The sequence below is a fragment of the Hyla sarda genome, chromosome 1 (assembly GCF_029499605.1).
Source record: "Hyla sarda isolate aHylSar1 chromosome 1, aHylSar1.hap1, whole genome shotgun sequence".
NCBI lineage: Eukaryota > Metazoa > Chordata > Amphibia > Anura > Hylidae > Hyla > Hyla sarda.
Genome location: NC_079189.1, coordinates 393,027,417 through 393,045,480, shown reverse-complemented (window position 1 = coordinate 393,045,480; position 18,064 = coordinate 393,027,417). Strand labels below are relative to the sequence as shown.

The following is an 18,064-nucleotide window of genomic DNA, read 5'->3' as shown; positions in this document are numbered from 1 at the left end:
TCTCTCTTTTTGGTCAGATTATTGGGGTACCCCAGCAATTCTGAGATCAAAGAGATCTGTTCCAGTAGAGTGTATGATCTGTATTTATGCAGTTATTGAAGTCAATGGGCGTTCAGCCAACCAATGAATTATGAGTGCTCTGGCTTACTGATTAAAGGGGTATTCCGGTGGAAAATCAACTGGTGCCAGAAAGTTAAAGAGATTTGTAAATTACTTCTATTGAAAAATCTTAATCCTTGCAGTACTTATCAGCTGCTGTATACTACAGAGGAAGTTCTTTGCTTTTTGAATTTCTTTTCTGTCTGTCCACAGTGCTCTCTGCTGACACCTCTGTCCATGTCAGGAACTGTCCAGAGCAGGAGCAAATCCCCATAGCAAACCTATCCTGCTCTGGACAGTTCCTGACATTAAAATTGCACAGAAGCTGTTAAGCACTGGAAGGATTAAGATGTTTAAATAGAAGTCATTTTCAATTCTGTTTAAGTTTGTGGCACCAGTTGATAAAAATAAAAAAAATGTTTTCCACCGGAGTACCCCTTTAAGTTTCTACATCTTCTTGTGATAGGTGGGATGCCAGTGTTCAGATCACCAATGAGCTGACATATATGGCCTGGTTAGTTTTCTGATCACTTGGATTAATTGTTAGGGCTCATTCACACCTAAGTATTATAGATAGTTATAGTTATTTTTGTTGTTAAAGCAAGTTATATACAACTATATTAGCATCCAGAGCAAAATGTATGCGATGCGGATTAGTTAATAATTGCTATCTTTCCTGCCATCATACAAGCTATTTTTCCCATTTAAAGAAATGTATAAATAACATGGAAGGAATGCTTTACACCACGGATTTGTATTAAATATATAAAATGAGTTTGACATGTAAAATATGCCGGAATGTAGACATTACTGGGGCCTTTTGGTAGCTACTCAGATAAGTCATAAAGTGCTCGACAAAGGGAGTGTGTGTGGGCCTGAAGAAGAGGGGTCCCACCCCTCAAAACGCGTTGTCCGTTTGTATACTATTAATAAACATTTATTATTTTATTGGTCCTTTTTCGGTCAAGTTTATTAACCCCTGTGGAGAGCGCCCAAAGACATTATCTTCCAGCTGTGCCTACAGCATCCTTGGTTCGACAAAGGGATTGTGAGTCCAGGACCGTAGTCTTCAACCCAAGACAGTTGATGAAAAACTACTTCTCTGTTTGGCAGTGGAAGGATATGGAAAAGTTTAGTGTGAACGTTGGAAGCTTTTCTAGTGTACTTAAACTAAACGTAAACTAAAAACATAATGTGAACAGGTCCTAAGGTTTTATTTTATAGATTGATTCTGATCATTCTTACTTAAAGTAACAGTCTAAGCCAGTGTTTCCCAAACAGGGTGCCTCCAGGTGTTGCAAAAATACAACTCCTAACATGCTGGGAGTTGTAGTTTTGTAACAGCTGGAGGCACCCTGTTTGGGAAACACAGGTCTTAGGGTGCATGCACATCAGGTTTTTGCTATACAGTTCCCGTATACGGTTTCAAGTTAAAAACCGTATGGAACTGTATAGAAAACTGTAAGCATTGACTTTAATATTGTAAACCATATGTCAAACGCATCATCCGGTTTACTCCGTTTTACATCCAATACGGATTTGTCCGTTTTTTTACCTTTACCCAAAACCGTAGTGTACCACGTTTTTTGGTCTGGGTGAAAAACTGTATTAAACCGTATACGTTTTCTTTTAACATGGGATTCAATGGAAACCGTACAGAACTGTATGTGTGTACGGTTCCATATGGTTTTTGACTTTGCACAGTTTTTTTTCTTGGAATTTCAATCAAACAAGTGAAACTTGTGTATTCAAAATGGAGTGAAAAGTTAAAAACGTATGCGTTTTTTTCTTAAAAAATGGATGCAACCGTACACCATTTTTCAAACCGTATACGGTTTTCAACCGTATATGGGTTAAAATTTGTACACACGTTTTGAAACAGTTTAGTCAGGTTTTGAGGAATTCGTTTTTCATCAAAAACCTGATACGGGAACTGTATTGCAAAAACGTGGTGTGCGTGCACCCTAAGCTATGCCTTAAGCTATGATTTTCTGTAGGTTTATGTTTTCATGTAGCGCAGAAAAACTGCATGGTGTTATCATCAACTTTCTCTGTATAAAATCTGCACCAAGCGCTGTGGATTTCATGCTAAGTATTTCACAATGGTTTTTATGTTGTAGACTCAATACGGTTTCCAATAAATGAAAGAGGGGGGGGGGGGGGGAGATTCATCAAATAAATGCATTAAAAAGTTGCACATTTGGGCACCACTCTTAATTTTTGCTTATAAATTCCCCCCCAAAGTGGAAAGTTGCATAATTTTACTATACATTTCCCCTTGTGAGATCCGCAGTGTATCCTCTGCGTATGAACATGTCCGAATCACTGCATTTGATATCTTCCTTTAGTAGAAAACATGGCACCCTTCTAAATGACATAGACAGCCCTGTGTACATTGTGGGTCTTATTTATGAGAACTCATATTTACTTGTCGCCCGTGGCAACCATGGTTTTGGTAGGATAGGCCCTATGGGGGAAATTTATCAAAACCTGTGAAGAGGAAAAGCGGAGCAGTTGCCTATAGTAACCATTCATATTGCTTCTTTTATTTTTCAGAAGCCTTCTAAAAAGTAAAAGAAGCAATCTGACTGCTACGGGGAACTGCTCCACTTTTCCCCTGCTCAGGTCTTGATAAAGCTCCCACTATTGCTCTGATTTATCAAACTTTCTGAGAGAAAAAGTAGAGTGATTTGCCCATAGCATCCAATCACAGCTCAGCTTTCACTTTACCTCAGCTCGTTACCTGTGCAGTTTGATAAATCTGGGCCTATGTGTCTAGACGTAGCCGGCAGACTCTGTCCTGTGGTAATCCCGTTGTCTCCTTTTGCATTTCTTCTGTAATGACCTTTGTTCCGAAGCACAACGGTAGTTTATTTTTACCCCAATAAGGCTGTGTTCACACGGTTGTCTAGGCCTATTCCTTTCTTCTCCCATCAAAATTAAAAATGGACTTAAAAAAAAAAAATTACAAAAATGGATGCGAACGGATGTAATCCGTTTGGATCCGTTTTTGTTCAGTTAATAAACCCAAAAAATATTTTTTTTTGTTCTGAGCATGCTCAAAAGTAAAAACGGATTGAAAAAACAGATGCAAATGGATGACATTAAAGGCTCATCCGTTTACCATAAACTTCAATGTTAATTTAGTGTATCCGTTTTTTACTTCCATTTATTTGGACAGAAGAAAAAATACTGCATGTGCCGTTTTTTCTGCCGTCAAACGGATTGTACAAAAATCCCATTGACATGAATGGGATTTTTTTAAACCGTTTTGAATCCGCTTACAGACTGCAAAAAAGCAAACAAAAAGGGGATAAAAAAAACGGCGACAGTCGGCCGTGTGCTTCTATAGAACTCTTGAGGTCAGTGAGGTCAGACGTCCTATCATAAGTTGTGTGCAAATGCTCATACATGGCTGCACATGAGGGAAATCCACTTATAATGTATGTAAATGGTGGCCATAAGTATGCCAGCTTATTAACTACATGTAGTCAGCTATTCTAGTCTACTGTTGTCTTTTAGCATCTTCGTTACTAGTATTGTGTGGGTTGTAAATTTAGCTCTTGGCCTACTTTTCACTGTCCTATAAAACACCAAAGTGAGTGTGATCTTAAAGGGGTACTCCGGTGGAAAACTTTTTTTATCAACTGGTGCCAGAAATTAAACAGATTGGAAAATTACTTCTATTAAAAAAATCTTAATTCTTCCAGTACTTATTAGCTGCTGAATACTATAGAGGAAATTATTTTCTTTTTGGAACACAGAGCTCTCTGCTAACATCATGACCACAGTGCTCTCTGCTGACCTCTCTGTCCATTTTAGGAACTGCCCAGAGCAGCATATGTTTTCTATGGGGATTTTCTCCTACTCTGGACAGTTCTTAAAATGGACAGAGATGTCAGCAAAGAGCTCTGTGTTCCAAAAATAATTGAATTTCCTCTGTAGTATTCAGCTGCTAATAAGTACTGGAAGGATTAAGATTTTTTTTAATAGAAGTAATTTACAAATCTGTTTAACTTTCTGGCACCAGTTGATAAAAAAAAATAAAAATAAAAGTTTTCCACCAGAGTACCCCTTTAAAAGACCACCTTAGCTGATAAATGTGCTAGCACTAGCATTAGCATTCTCCCCTCTCTTCCAATAGGGGGCCTGATATACAAAGTACATTCTCCCTGTTCTCTCCTATTTACTGGGATTGCTGCTAAGACATTGGGGGACGATTTATCATGTGTAGAGGAAGAGTGGTGCAGTTGCCCATAGCGACTAATCAGATTGCTTTGATCATTTTCAGAGGCCTTTTGTAAAAATAAAAGAATTGATCTGATTGGTTACTTTGGGCAACTGTACCACTCTTCCTCTACACATATAATGAATTGCCCCATATCTGTGCATGTAGAGGACCTACAGAAAGCAGTTTCCTTACGTAGTCCATGTATTACATATTCTGATTCATTGCACAGTTCTTGAAAATACAACATTATTTTATACTTTGCCTAAAAGGAGGAGCTTAAAGGGAATTATTTCAGTAAATGACCTGTTTTTATGTTGAAATTTTTTTTTTTTTCCTGTCACTCCACATCACTATCTATATTCTGTATCACTATCCTCCATTCACACTAGGTCTTGGTCAAAGCTGACCTCCTGCCTGCTCACTGGCTTCTGCACAGGTCACAGAGCATAACTAGGACACTCCCCGAAAGGAGCCATCGAGTCAGCTGTAGCCTACTGGTCCCTTTGGTCACCATGGCTGCCCAAAATCACCTTCCTTAAAAATGCTGTTAAAAACAGCTTACGAGGAATGGTCCCTGTCCCCCTATAATCATATACAGAAAATTAAGTATAAACAGATTATAAATTAGGAATATGGATCAGTATCTGTTTTTAATTAGTTAAAAAATATTCTTGATCCATTCCTTGTAAAATGCACTTATGTATCTATAAGGGATATTCCAGGATTTTTATTTGACTATGCTACAGGGGCTGTAAAGTTAGTGTAGTTCATAATATAGTGTCTGTACTTGTGTGTGATGGTGGGTTCACAATTCTTTCAGTGTTTTTTGCCCCAATGTTTATTTTTAACAGCATAAAAGATGACTTGTCTCACGTTTTCCCAGGTTACAGTTCAGCACTGAGACATTACATCACCACTCAGGTGATCAGAGTAAGCCTGTATATGCTTCAATGGGTGGAGGACTACTGGGTGGGAGGAAGATCGTTCTGTTTTTGCAACAGCTGGGGGCACCCTGGTCAAAAAACACTGGTCTATTGCTTTGATGAAATCACAGGGGTCTTTCAATGTGTGGGAGGAAGAAAAGTGACCTCACACTTACAAACAAGGAATGATAGGATTTGTAGTTTAAGGGAACAAACTCCCACAGGAAATAGCCAGTTTACAAAAAGATAATCACAGCTTTATGGTAATCTCCACACCAACAATAGAGACGATAATGAATCAATATGCGTAAAAATCTAAATGTTTTTATTAAGATACAAAAATGAATAAAAGCACATACAACAGAGGTACAGCCAAATACTTAGGCAGAAGAGTGGGGGATGAGGGCACAGATATTGATTACATAATCATGCAGAGTAAAATAGGGGCATGCATCGAACATACCGTATATGATGACCTGGACTGCTGTAATTTATCCTGGAACTAAGGAAATAATATATGCAAGAATCTCCAGATAGGTATGATACTATACATAACTGCCACAATATGTGTGACAAGGAGACCTATGGCAGAGCAACTGACCGTATGCAGCAGGAAAAGACACAGAAAAAACTGCAAAGTACTATGATATGATCATGCATCCTATAGGAAAAATGCCTCTCATCTCCAAACCCAAACGTGTTTTTGCTACACAGCTTCTTCAGGGGCAAAGCTGTGTAGCGAAAATGCGTTTAGGGTTGAAGGGGAGAGGCATTTTTCCTATAGGGTGCATGAACATATAGCTTATAGTACTTTTCCTGCTGCATATGGTCAGTTGCTCTGCCATAGGTCCCCTTGTCACACATATTGTGCCTCATCCCCCACTCTTCTGCCTCAGTATTCTGCTGTACCTCTGTCTGTTTTTTTATGTGCTTTTATTAATTATTGTATCTCAAAAACATAATTTTTTGTACATATATTGATTCATTCTGGTCTCTATTGTTGGTGTGGATAGTTTCGAGGACCATATGACATAGGATCTCAGATCGCCATAGATCCCTTTGGCTAAATGAAAATTTTTGTGGTGATCTCACAACACAGCCATTTAGCCCCAAGACAAGCGCGGATCCTTCCTAAGCATATCCATTACTCCCTGCCAGGTACATACTAAAATCACCTTATGGGGGAGAACCGCTTGAAACTAGTTTGAGTAGTTGTATGTTGTGGTTTATAGTTCTGAAGTAAAACACTATTAGGGAACTTTTTCATGGTGATAACATTTTATAAAGGGGTTTCCCAAAGCTACAGATATGGATCTGGGGGTTTCTCTCTTTTTTTTTTTTTATGATTTCTTTTCTTGTGTTTGAAGCCGCCCAATCCTTGCCTGGATAGATGCATCAACTTTAGTAATTTACTGATAATACTGAATTGATCCCTTATTACCCTGTGACCTTCAAGTAATGTCTTTAGGCGTTTTCTTAGTTCCCTCCATAGAGACATTTAACAGCTGCTGAAACGCTGCCAATGCCAAGCACATTTATGTCAGGTTCCTGCCAAAAATGTCCTTTATGAGCCTTAAAAACCTAAACACCATGTGACTTCAGCACCGCTGCCGGGCTCTAAGACATTCCTTAGACAGCTCATCCTCTGTCTTGTTAGATGCCACTATTTTGGGGCACAGGTTATGAGCGATTAGTTCTGTGGCATAAATGCGGCACTTTTTTTGTCAGGCACCAGGATAAGGCTGGGTTCACACTTCACAGCATGGAAAAAAACCACATAGGACACTGAACAGCACTGTGTCCCGCACAGTATAGGATAAAGCTAGGTATCCAAATTATGCACAGTTTTGATGCCTGTGTGCCTCCAGCTGCTGCAACACTAAAACATGTCAAAGGATTTGTAATTTGGCATCAGCTGGAGTCACACTAGTTTGGGAACATTGGGCGTCTTTTCATGTGACCAAACTGAAGAAATAACACCCTGCTACAATGTAATGTAGTGAGTGCACAGCCTGTATAACAGTGTTTAACCCCTTAAGGACTCAGCCCATTTGGGCCTTAAAGGAAATCTGTCATCAGAATCATCCGCACTAAACCTGTTACACAGGCTTGTAGTGCGGGTGATCCTGATTAAAATGCTTCTTACCTGGTTAAAAATGGTTCAGCGGTTCTTAAGATATCTATATTGTTAGTTTTCTGTTATTCCCTGGCTTGGGACTCAGTGGGAGGTGTTATCATCTGGGACTCGGCCACACGTCATTCTAACCGGGGCAGAGCTGCCGCCCGGCTCATGAATATTCATGAACTTATGCTCCTGGTCTAATTCTTCTTTCTCGGTCTGGTGGGGAGGGCCGCGCATGCGCTGCGTTCCGTACACCCGGAAGCGGTGTTCTTCCCCCCGCTTCACTCAAGCTGCGGCTCTATACAAGTAAGAAGACGGGCTGCATGAGTGAAAAGCCGGGGGTGGGAGGAAGGGAGGGACGGAGGGTGTATTTATTCACAAACAGACCGAGAAAGAAGAATTAAACCAGGAGGATAAGTTCATGAATATTCATGAGCCAGGGCAGCTCCGCCCAGCTAGAATGACTTTTTAACCAAATTAGTACGTTTTAAAATCCCTCTATTTTGCTGACCTATAACTTTTTAATTTTTCCGTATAAGTGGCGGTATGAGGGCTCATTTTTTGCGCCGTGATCTGCAATTTTTTTGATACCACATTTGCATATATAAAACTTCTAATACATTTTTTATAAAAAAATTTTTTATAAAATGTTAAAAAAAAGCAGCAATTTTTGACTTTTTTTTACGTTCACGCCGTTCACCGTATGTAATAATTATCATGATATTTTAATAGTTCAGATATTTACGCATTCGGCAATACCAAATATGTTTATTTAAAAAAAATTACACTTTTTGGGGGTAATATATAGAAAAACAGACAATTACCATTTTAATTGGGGGAGGGGATTTTTCACTTTCTTTTTAACTTTTAATTTTTTTTTTTACTTTTTTTTTTTTTTTTTACACTTTAATAGTCCCCATAGGTGACTATTTATAGCAATCATTTGCATAGCACTGATCAGTGTTATCGGTCATATTCTGCTCTGGTCTGCTCGATCTTAGACCAGTGCAGAAGACGCCGGGAGACGGACGGTGGCAGGTGAGGGGGCCTCCGTCCGCCATTACAGATGATCGGATCCCTGCGGCAGTGCTGCGGGCAATCCGATCGTCCACATTAAGTGCCACACTTCTGCAGATGCCGTGAACTGTGTTGATCACGGCATCTGAGGGGTTAATGTTGGCCTTTACCGGCAGGTCCCTGGCTGCTATCATGATAGCAGCCAGGACCTGCCGCGCATGACCCGAGCATCGCTTCGATGCGTGCGGTTATGTATAGGACGTCAATGTACGTCCTGCTGTGTTAAGTACTACCTCACCAGGACGTACATTTACGTCCTGCGTTGTTAAGGGGTTAATGTTGTGTTTCCTCAAAATAACTTGACACAGAGCCATTAATGTATAAACCTTGGCAACAAAAGTGAGTACACCTTAGTGGAAATGTCAAAATTGGTCTGAATTAGCCTTTTTTCCTCCCCAGTGTCATGTGACTCATTAGACATAAAAGGTCTCAGGTGTAAATGGGGAGCAGATGTCTTAAAGGAAAATGGTTCCCAGTTCACCCACAATTAACCCAATACACCGGGTTATAGTGCAGGTGAACAGGAGATCGAGGCGGGGTCTCTGACTAATATACAAACCTTCTGTCCGGCGCCCAGTCCCTCTGAAGATCAGCTTCTTTCTGTGCTGTGCGTGCTGGAGGTGGGCCCACCGGTTGGATTTGAATATTCATGGTCACTGGTCACATTAGCACTTGTGCCTACTGAGTGCTCACATGACCAGCGACAATGAATAATCAAATCCAGCCAGCAGGCTCGCCTTCAGCTCAGAATGAAGCCGGTTTTCAGAGGGACACTGCACCGGACTGCAGGTATGTATATTAGTCAGAGAGCCCTCTTCAGTCTCCTGTTCACCCGCACTATAACCCGGTGTATTGGGTTTAGTGTGGGTGAACGGGTGACCGGTGTCCTTTAAATTTGGTGTTATCGCTCTTACTCTCTAATACTGGTTACTGGAAGTTCAACATGGACTTCATGGCATTTAACTCTCTGTATTTCAACATAGTGGCCCAAATATACCTTCAAAATGACCTTCAGGGTAAAAGTGATGAACTGGCCAAGCATACCTCCAGACCTAAACACTATTGAGCATCTTTGAGGCATCCTCAAACCTCCACCAGCTCCATGATGATGTCATCATGGAGGAGTAGCCGAGAACTCCAGTGGCAACCTGTGAAGCTCTGGTGAACTCCATGCCCAAGATGCTTAAGGCAGTGCAGGAAAATAATGTCAGTCACACAAAATATTGACTCTTTGTGCCCAATTTGGACATTTCCACTTAGGGATATAATCACTTTTGTTCCCAATGTTTAGACATTAAAGTGTGTGGAGTTATTTTGAGGGGACACAACATTAAACTCTGTTATACAGGCTGTACACTCACTACTTTACATTGTAGCGGAGTGTCATTACTTCAGTGTGTCACTTGAAAAGATATAACAAAATATTTACAAAAATGTTAGGAGTCTATATAGACTGTAGTAACATAAGGTAGAACAGAGAGCCACCTGATGTATACACTACAAGATGCTTGGTGACATGCTTGGAATGGCCATTGTAAGTTGCAAATATTGTATCTTTGAGACCATGACTTAATGGAAAACTAGTAGTTAAAAAAACATAAAATGGCAATATAAAACTATCAAAAAATGTAAATGTAACATTAATAAAGTAAGAAAAAAGCAGATACCGAATACAGATAGAACAAGACCTTACATGTAAAAGTCGTAGGTAGCTGCTGGACTATGTAAATCCCATTCTAAGTTATGAAAGGGGTCTCTTCAGGATCCAGTACAGTAGATATAGTGTACCAGAAAAATTGAATTTAATGGGGTACTCAAGTGAAAAACTATATTTTTTTTTTTTGGGGGGGGGGGGGGGTCGGGTTGCTCTTGACAGTTCCTGAGTCAGACAGAGGTGTCATCAGAGAGCACTGTGGTCAGACAGAAAAGTCATTGAAAAAGACAAGCACTTCCTGTGCAGCATACAGCAGCTAAGTACTGGAAGGGTTAAGATTTTTAAATAGAAGTAATTTACAAATCAGTTTAAAGTGTACCTCTCTATATAACTTTCTATATAACGTGGATATTACAATTATATGTATATCTATAATATATTTGTGGTTAAAAAATGTGTATATTTTGGGGTGAAAAAGTGCTGTCCCTGCAGCTATTGCCTGTGTGTCTCTATGAGGAGTCCAAATACAGGAAGTGAGGACAGGACAAGCAGGGCTCTGTGCAAGATCCTGGTTTGTCAATCATTCTCATGTGTGAGCCGGGGGAATGTCATAGAGTGTCACTGCACAGAGTCCTGCTTGTCCACCCTCACTTCCTGTATTTGGACTCCTCATAAAGATACACAGACGTTAGCTGTAGGGACAAAAATATACACATTTTTTTAACCAATGTATATTACAAATATACATATTAGGGCTGGGCAGTATACCGGTTCATACCGAATACCGAAATGTTTGTGCTGCACGATATGAATTTTTCCCCATACCGCAATTCCGGTTTGGCCCCTCCCCCTCGGGAATGAATGAGTAATCAACCCAGCGCTGCACTGTCCCCACTAATCATATGTGACCCCCGAGCACTGTTCTGCCCCCCCCCCCATATTAACTATCAGGTCAGCGCTGCACTGTCCCCATCAGGGAACTAATCACGTCCCCCTGCAAGCGCTGCCCTCCTCGTCCTCCTGTTTGTTGTAGGCCGATGGATCTCTGTTCTGTACGCTGTATCCCTATGCCCGGTCTGCAAAAGATAAAAAGATAAACAAAATAAACTTTAACTCACCTTGCCACGTTGGTCAGGTACTGGCCTCACCTGCTTCTGTGAACGGGAACTTTGGAGAGCCGTCAGCCTATCACCGGCCGCAGCAATGTTCCACCTCGGCCGGTGATAGGCTGAGCTCACTGTCATGTAAGGAGCTCTGGCCGGCTTCTTACATGACAGTGTGCTCAACCTATCACCGGCCGAGGTGGAACATCGCTGCAGCCGGTGATGGGCTGACGGCTCTGCGAAGTTCCCATCCCCAGGAAGAGCGTGAGGCCGTCATAGGAAGGAGCGTTAAAGTTTATTTTGTTTATCTTTTGCAGCCCGGGCATAGGGATACAGCGTACAGTACAAAGGGTCTGCGCCGGCGGCCAGCAACAAACAGGACGAGGAGGACAGCACTTGCGAGTGATATGTGAGTATTTACTCCGATGGGGATAGCGCAGCGCTGGGCTGATAATTTATTTTGTGTGTGTGTGGGGGGGGGGGGGGGGGAGATACCGTTATATACCGTGGAACCGCCATAAGTTCCAAAAATACCGTGATACTCATATTTGGTCATACCGCCCAGCCCTAATACATACAATGGTATTATCTACATTATATAAAAAGTTTTTGTTGATGACAGGTACACTTTAGTGTTCTGGCACCAGTTGATTGAATAACATTTTTTTTACCCCTTTAATAACCCTTTCCTGGTGTCCAAGAAACAACTCATCCTGGCACAGGTAAAGAGCGGTACATAACATGCAGTACAGTTGAGTCTATCTTTCCATATACTGGTGTACATTACATGGTCGGCAATTCCTGCCGAAATTGTCAGGTTTAGCATTTTTCTTCTGTTGAATGGGAAATTATGGTCTGATACCCATTCCTATAAAGACGGACCATGTGGTTCACTGAGGAACTGAATGGTTAACACATGCCACTATATAGGTATAAGGTATATTCAGAGAATACTCCATATTCTTCCAACTGTTATAAAAAAAGATGTAAACAGAGCCTAATAATTAAATCCTAAAGGGAGCAGGACACTTCATGAAATGATATGTTAAGCATTTTCTACAGCTAGTACTTATCCTATTAACAGAAGTATAAACGGACTACATGAGGCCACAAAAATATTTCTTGACGTGGAGTCACTTATTTTGCTCTTATGTAAGATAGAGTGAGTAAGCATGAAAGAAGTTGCAACTGCTTGAGTCTCCTTTTTCTTACAGCACGGTTTTCCACCAGTGTGCCTCCAGCTGTTGCAAAACATGCTGGAACATGCTGAATGTTGTCGTTTTGCCACAGCCGGAGGTACACTGGTGGGAAAACACTGACACAGTTGTGAGCCTTCTAAAGGCCCTTTTAGGCTATGTTCACACAGCAGAACTCTGCTATTCCGCATAAATTCTGTTCAGCAAAGTTTGCTTAAAGCGGTATTCCGCTGCTCAGTGTTTGGAACAAACTGTTCAGAACGCTGGAGCCGGCGTCGGGAGCTCGTGATATCACGCCCTGCCCCCTCAATGCAAGTCTGTGGGAGGTGGAATGACGGCAGTCAGGCCCCCTCCCATAGACTTGCATTAAGGAGGCGGGGCGTGACGTCATGAGGGGGTGAGGCTATGACGTCACAAACTCCCGGCTCCAGCATTCGGAACAGTTTGTTCCAAACGCTGAGCAGCGGAGTACCCCTTTAATGGAATTGCAAAATTCCGCCGGTATCTGTTCTCTATACACACAATTCTGATTAAATTCAAGCCCCATTGAGTTCAATGGGAATTCCGTCGTCAATTCCGCTAGAAGGTCTTTAAATTTAGTAGAATGCAAATTTCTGAATGGGAATGCGGAATGTGTGAGTGGGACAGCGGAATTCCATTAAGCATAATGGGCTCAAAATTTTGTGGGAAATTCTTTCCCCGTATGGACATACCCTAAGGCTATGTTCACATGGGCAGAACTTCTGCATGGTCATTCCGCTGCAGCAGAGTAAACGATCCAGTGATCAGGCTGATTGCTTAGATGGTGCAGGCCTATAAGTTAGGGAATAAGGGAATGTAGCGTTTCTATAATGGAAGTGAATGGCCAGAGATCTTTGGTACGGTTGTTTGCACCCATTGATTGGACTGTTTAAACGCGCACCGATGGACTGGTACAAAGTCAATTGGCACCTGTAAAGGGCAGCTATCTGGCCAGGTATAAAGAACCCTTGGAATATTTATCTGCGTTGTTTTGTGCATTTCTTGTCGCTGCTTCTTGAATGTGCGAGTTAGATTTGGATGGAGACTTCATATTGCTTTTGGTTCCCCCCCTGTTATATCAGTATGAGCTCTTATACAACAATCCTCTGTATATTCCTTAAGAATGTTTACCTGTATTTTCCTGCCTTTGTTTAAAGACAAATGCCTTTCAATGTACAGTAAGTATTCCCAAGGCTAAAATCTTATTGTCCTAAAGGCTGGTCTAGTGGATGCCATACAATTCACTAGCGCAGGGCTCATTTCCTAAAATTAGAAAGCGTTTGTTTCCATCTCAACACAGGATGTGTTAGCGTCTTGAATGTATACCAAATGAATGGTGCACTCTGTGGGTTCCTACCAGTTATTACAGCTGCAACGTGCATGGATGATAGGCTACTGTAACATGGATACAATGGAATCTAGTCTGGCTGGAAGAACAGCCGCCAATAAAGGAGTCATCGCCTCCTTCATTTATATAATCAATTCATTTTACTGAGGCATATAGTAAACTGACTCTGAAAGAAAACAGTATTAAAGGGGTATTCCAGGATCTTTTTTTATTTGACTGTGCTACAGGGGCTATAAAGTTAGTGTAGTTCATGATATAGTGTCTGTACCTGTGTGTGACGGTTTTCTCACAATTCTTATGTGATTATTGCCCCAATATTTATTTTTAACAGCATACAAAATTACTCAGGTCTCAGGATTTCCCAGGTTGCAGTGCGTCAAGAGTTGACATCTTTATTCAGGTGATCAGAGGGAGCCTGTCCTGCTTCAATTTAGCAACAGCTGTAGGCCCCCTGATTAGAAAACACTGTGCTTCAATGGGTGGGGTTGCTGATGTCTGGGAGGAAGGAAAGCGATCTCAAACTTTTAAGCATGGAACTGTGGGATGTGTAGTTTAGAGAACCAAATCCAACAGGAAATACCCAGTTCTGGCAGGTAAGTACTAAAATCATAGCCCCTTTAATTCTATGTATAGGAGGCATATCAGCGGTCAATGCACTATGATGACAGTAAGCCACAGTCCTATGAGCCTAGGAATAGTTTATAGCTGTATGGCTTAGAGATTTGAAGGCCTAGAAAAATTGGAAATTTTTTCCCCCCAGAAAATTTGATAGAAAAAAAAATCAAAATGGAATATATTCTTTTATAATGATAAATAATATGTTAAAACTATACAATATTCATAAAAAGACATCTGAGGACATTCTCCAGTCACCTGAAGATGAGCAAATTCTAAAATACAATTCAAATACCCAGAATGCAATTTCTAAAGAAGAGCAATATGCATTTGTCTCTAGGGGCGCTGCAAAAAAAAAAAAGGTTTAGTTTGCCTGTGGCTGGGCTCCATCTTATGGGTATTATAGTAGTAGATGTTTCTGTCCTCTCAACCCTAATTGACATTTATTTATATGATTTCTATATAACACCTATGCCCACTTAACAGTGTATAAAAAACAAATGTTTACTTCCCTCCCCATAGCTCCAGTGGTGCCTATGGTGTCTTGCACCGGTGTAAAGAAGAAATCTGTCCCTGTAGCGGAATGTGACCCTTCGCACAGGAACACCGTTTTATGCTTTACAGCCTGATCCCTCTAACTCCATCCCCGCTACCCTCTCTCACGGGGGCACCGGTCCCCAGCTGCACTCCTCTTCCTATCAGAAATTGTGACGCCAATTTCTGGCCAAGACGGGACATTATCGCGGCCTGTGATTGGATCATGGGTAATGTGGCACTCCAGGCCCAGTCGTCACGATTCCAGAGAGGAAGAGGAGCAGAGCCAGGTACCGGAGCGGGACATCGGAAGCACCACTGGAGCACTGAAGAGAAGTTTCTTTGTTACACACTGATAGGCCATATTATAAGTTCATGTGGTAAACTGATTCTCATTCGATACTGACTCAGTGGTTAGCACTGGTAATTTGCAGCGCTGGGGATGCAGAGCTGGTTTGGAAAATTGTACTTGTTTTGCTGGTATTTTTATCTACACAAATGTAGTCAACTAGTAAATACATTTGGGCAACTTTCTGCGTGATTACATGTATATGTTATGCAAAGGGGTATGGATGGATAAAGGGGATGCGATTCTATATTTTTGCATATGGGATTCCACATAAGGTGTCAGTGGTACCCTCCAAATGGAAAGGAAACAGTGGATAACACTGTCATTGGAAAAACCTTTTTGTATAATGCGGAGGTGGGGAAATTTTAATTAAAACTACTTATCCAAGGAACTAAAACGGAGCACAATCTGTTTGGTCCCTCATGACCATCCACTTGTCCTGGTACATAAAATAATTAGAAATCACAGGGGTGATGCCGTTTCATTACACCCTTTGCCCTTTCATCCCTCCCCTTCCTTTTATCACCTCCTGTGCCACATCTCCCCCCCCCCCTTGATCCTCTCCTGTGCCACACTATTCACTCATTCATTCACCAAATCCCCTGCCCCTTCCCTCCTCTCTCTGATCCTTTGCTATGCATTACCTGTCTTTCGTCTCCTGGTGCGCTCAGGAGCTCAGCATCTCTGCGCCCCGGCAGTGGCTGCTGTTGCTGGACAGCATCCACGGTCCTGACCGGTGAGCGCATAATGAGTGACATCATCACATGCCCCTACACTGGGACGCTGACTTCCTGTACGGCTCGCTATATCCTGCAGTCTATAGAGTTTAGTGACTGGGCAAGACTGATTGTCCCGTCATATGTCAATTCTTCAGGCATTTAGCAGGGCTAAATGCCTGAAGAATTCACCACACCCCAGCAATGTAGATAACATGTGTATATTTGTAATATACATTGGTTACAATGGGGGACATGTATCATTATTTGTGTATGGTAGAAGCATTTTACCCCTTTTCCCGAATTCTAAATTATGTGCAGAAGCGCTAAATTTATCAATCAAGTGCAATGAGCTTCATAAATTGCGGGTAAATATAGTGATCTCCTAAATCCACTCGTTGGAAAATAGAATCAATGATTTAGAGCATCTTGCTACGTTAAGTCCAAGATGGCTTATATTTGCGCAAAAAAAACAGCTCTTGCGGCAAAATTTTTGGTGTAAAAAAAAAAAGTACGCAGTTAATAAATCCATGTGTACTATAGATGTCACTCCAAGGTACCCTGATTCGGCCACATCTGGAGGACATGCTCTACCAAAACGTGCGCAAAAAAAGGGCTTGCGCAAAATTTTGCGCAAAAAAATACACACAAAACAGGGGTAAAATCTTTGATACATGTCCCCCAAAATGTCTATATTGTTGGGTGAAAAAATGCTGTCCCTGCAGCTATTACAAAAAAGAATGTAGCAGCAGAAATCTTGGTAAAAAAAATGGAGGCTCTTAGCGCACTTTTTGATCAAAACGTGTCCCCCATCCACCACGTGTATTTCGTGTATTAGATAGATGTGCTGGCTTTTTGATTTTGCTGTGCAAATTAGGGGGAGTGGCACCCTCTGTAGCCGTGCACCCCTCCCCTTTTCACAGGAAGAATTTTAAATTGATCGTGGATCCAGCATGTCACCCAGTCAGAGGCTATATGCCCAGCAGAAGTGAGTGAAATGAGCGTTAGGGTCCCATCCGAAATGAGGTCACCTCCGCGTGGTGAATGGGGGACACGCACTAAGAGCCCCCATTTTTTGACCGAGTGCTGCTGCAACCTTCTTTTTGCCATAGCGGCGTGCACCTGTGTATTAGGTAGTTGTGCTGGCTATTTTTCTTTTTGTTATCCCTGCAGCTATTGCCTGTGTGTCTGTGCAAAGACATAATTCAAGAAGTTTCTCAGGACACTGAGGACGAGCAGGGCTCCTTTTCACCCCCAAATATACACGTTTAAGCCAATGTATATTACAAATATTCTTATGTTATTATCTACATTATAGAAATGTTTTTGCAAATGACAGTGCCTATTTTAAGTAAAGTGTGGACACATTAAGTTGTAATAACAAATAACCCACCTAAAAGCTGCATAATAGGTGATAGTAAAGAGCGGCACTGGCAACCCGCAATATCCAGGTACTTCTCCCTATCTGCTCCTTATGCAAGATATAGACTGGGGAAACCAGATCTGCCATCTGCAAAGATGCTTTATCGTAAGGCTGGTGAGGTCAGGTGCTGGCATCTCTCTTCCCTTTCACAATAGCATTGGAAAGTTGCTACATTACTACCTTGAGATTAATCTGGAAACCTGTGTGCTCATTATGAATAGATTGGGGGGGGTGCGTTGAATCTCTCGGCTACATCCAGGGTTGCCCGTGAAATGCTTTTCCTTCTTTTCAATGTCATGTTGGCTGACACATTCCACAAACACATTGATCTGATTCCATTTAGCTCAAACAAAGGAAAGCCAGCAAATAATAATCAATGTGTCAGTACCGATTTGTGTCATGTATTGTGGCTGCCATGTAGTCCAGAATGGTCCATATATATGTTCTGCTGTACTCTGATGGCTTTAATATATCGGCTCTTTAACAACAGGGTCTGGACGCTGCTCTCGACAATGGCACTGAATTCGGATACTTCCAAATGTACTAGTCTGTCAGATCTTCCCTCCAGCCATTTCCCAACCCCCCTCCCTTCAAAGCGGGGGATTACTGTAGATAACATGTTCATATTGTGGTTATGCATACATCTTTGCTCT

At 41.5% G+C, this 18,064-nt stretch overlaps 1 protein-coding gene across 3 annotated transcripts in view; it reads left to right on the top strand.

Annotated features, from left to right (window-relative positions):
• CDC42SE2 (CDC42 small effector 2) overlaps window positions 1-18,064 on the top strand; it is a 98,829-nt gene that overhangs the window by 14,259 nt on the left and 66,506 nt on the right. Inside the window, exon 2 of one of the 3 annotated variants that reach the window (XM_056525717.1) lies at window positions 11,527-11,618. The exons of the other annotated variants lie outside the window; for them this stretch is intronic. The gene's annotated coding sequence lies outside the window, so the exon portion shown is untranslated. The remainder of the gene's footprint in view (window positions 1-11,526; window positions 11,619-18,064) is intronic. 3 annotated transcript variants of the gene reach the window in all.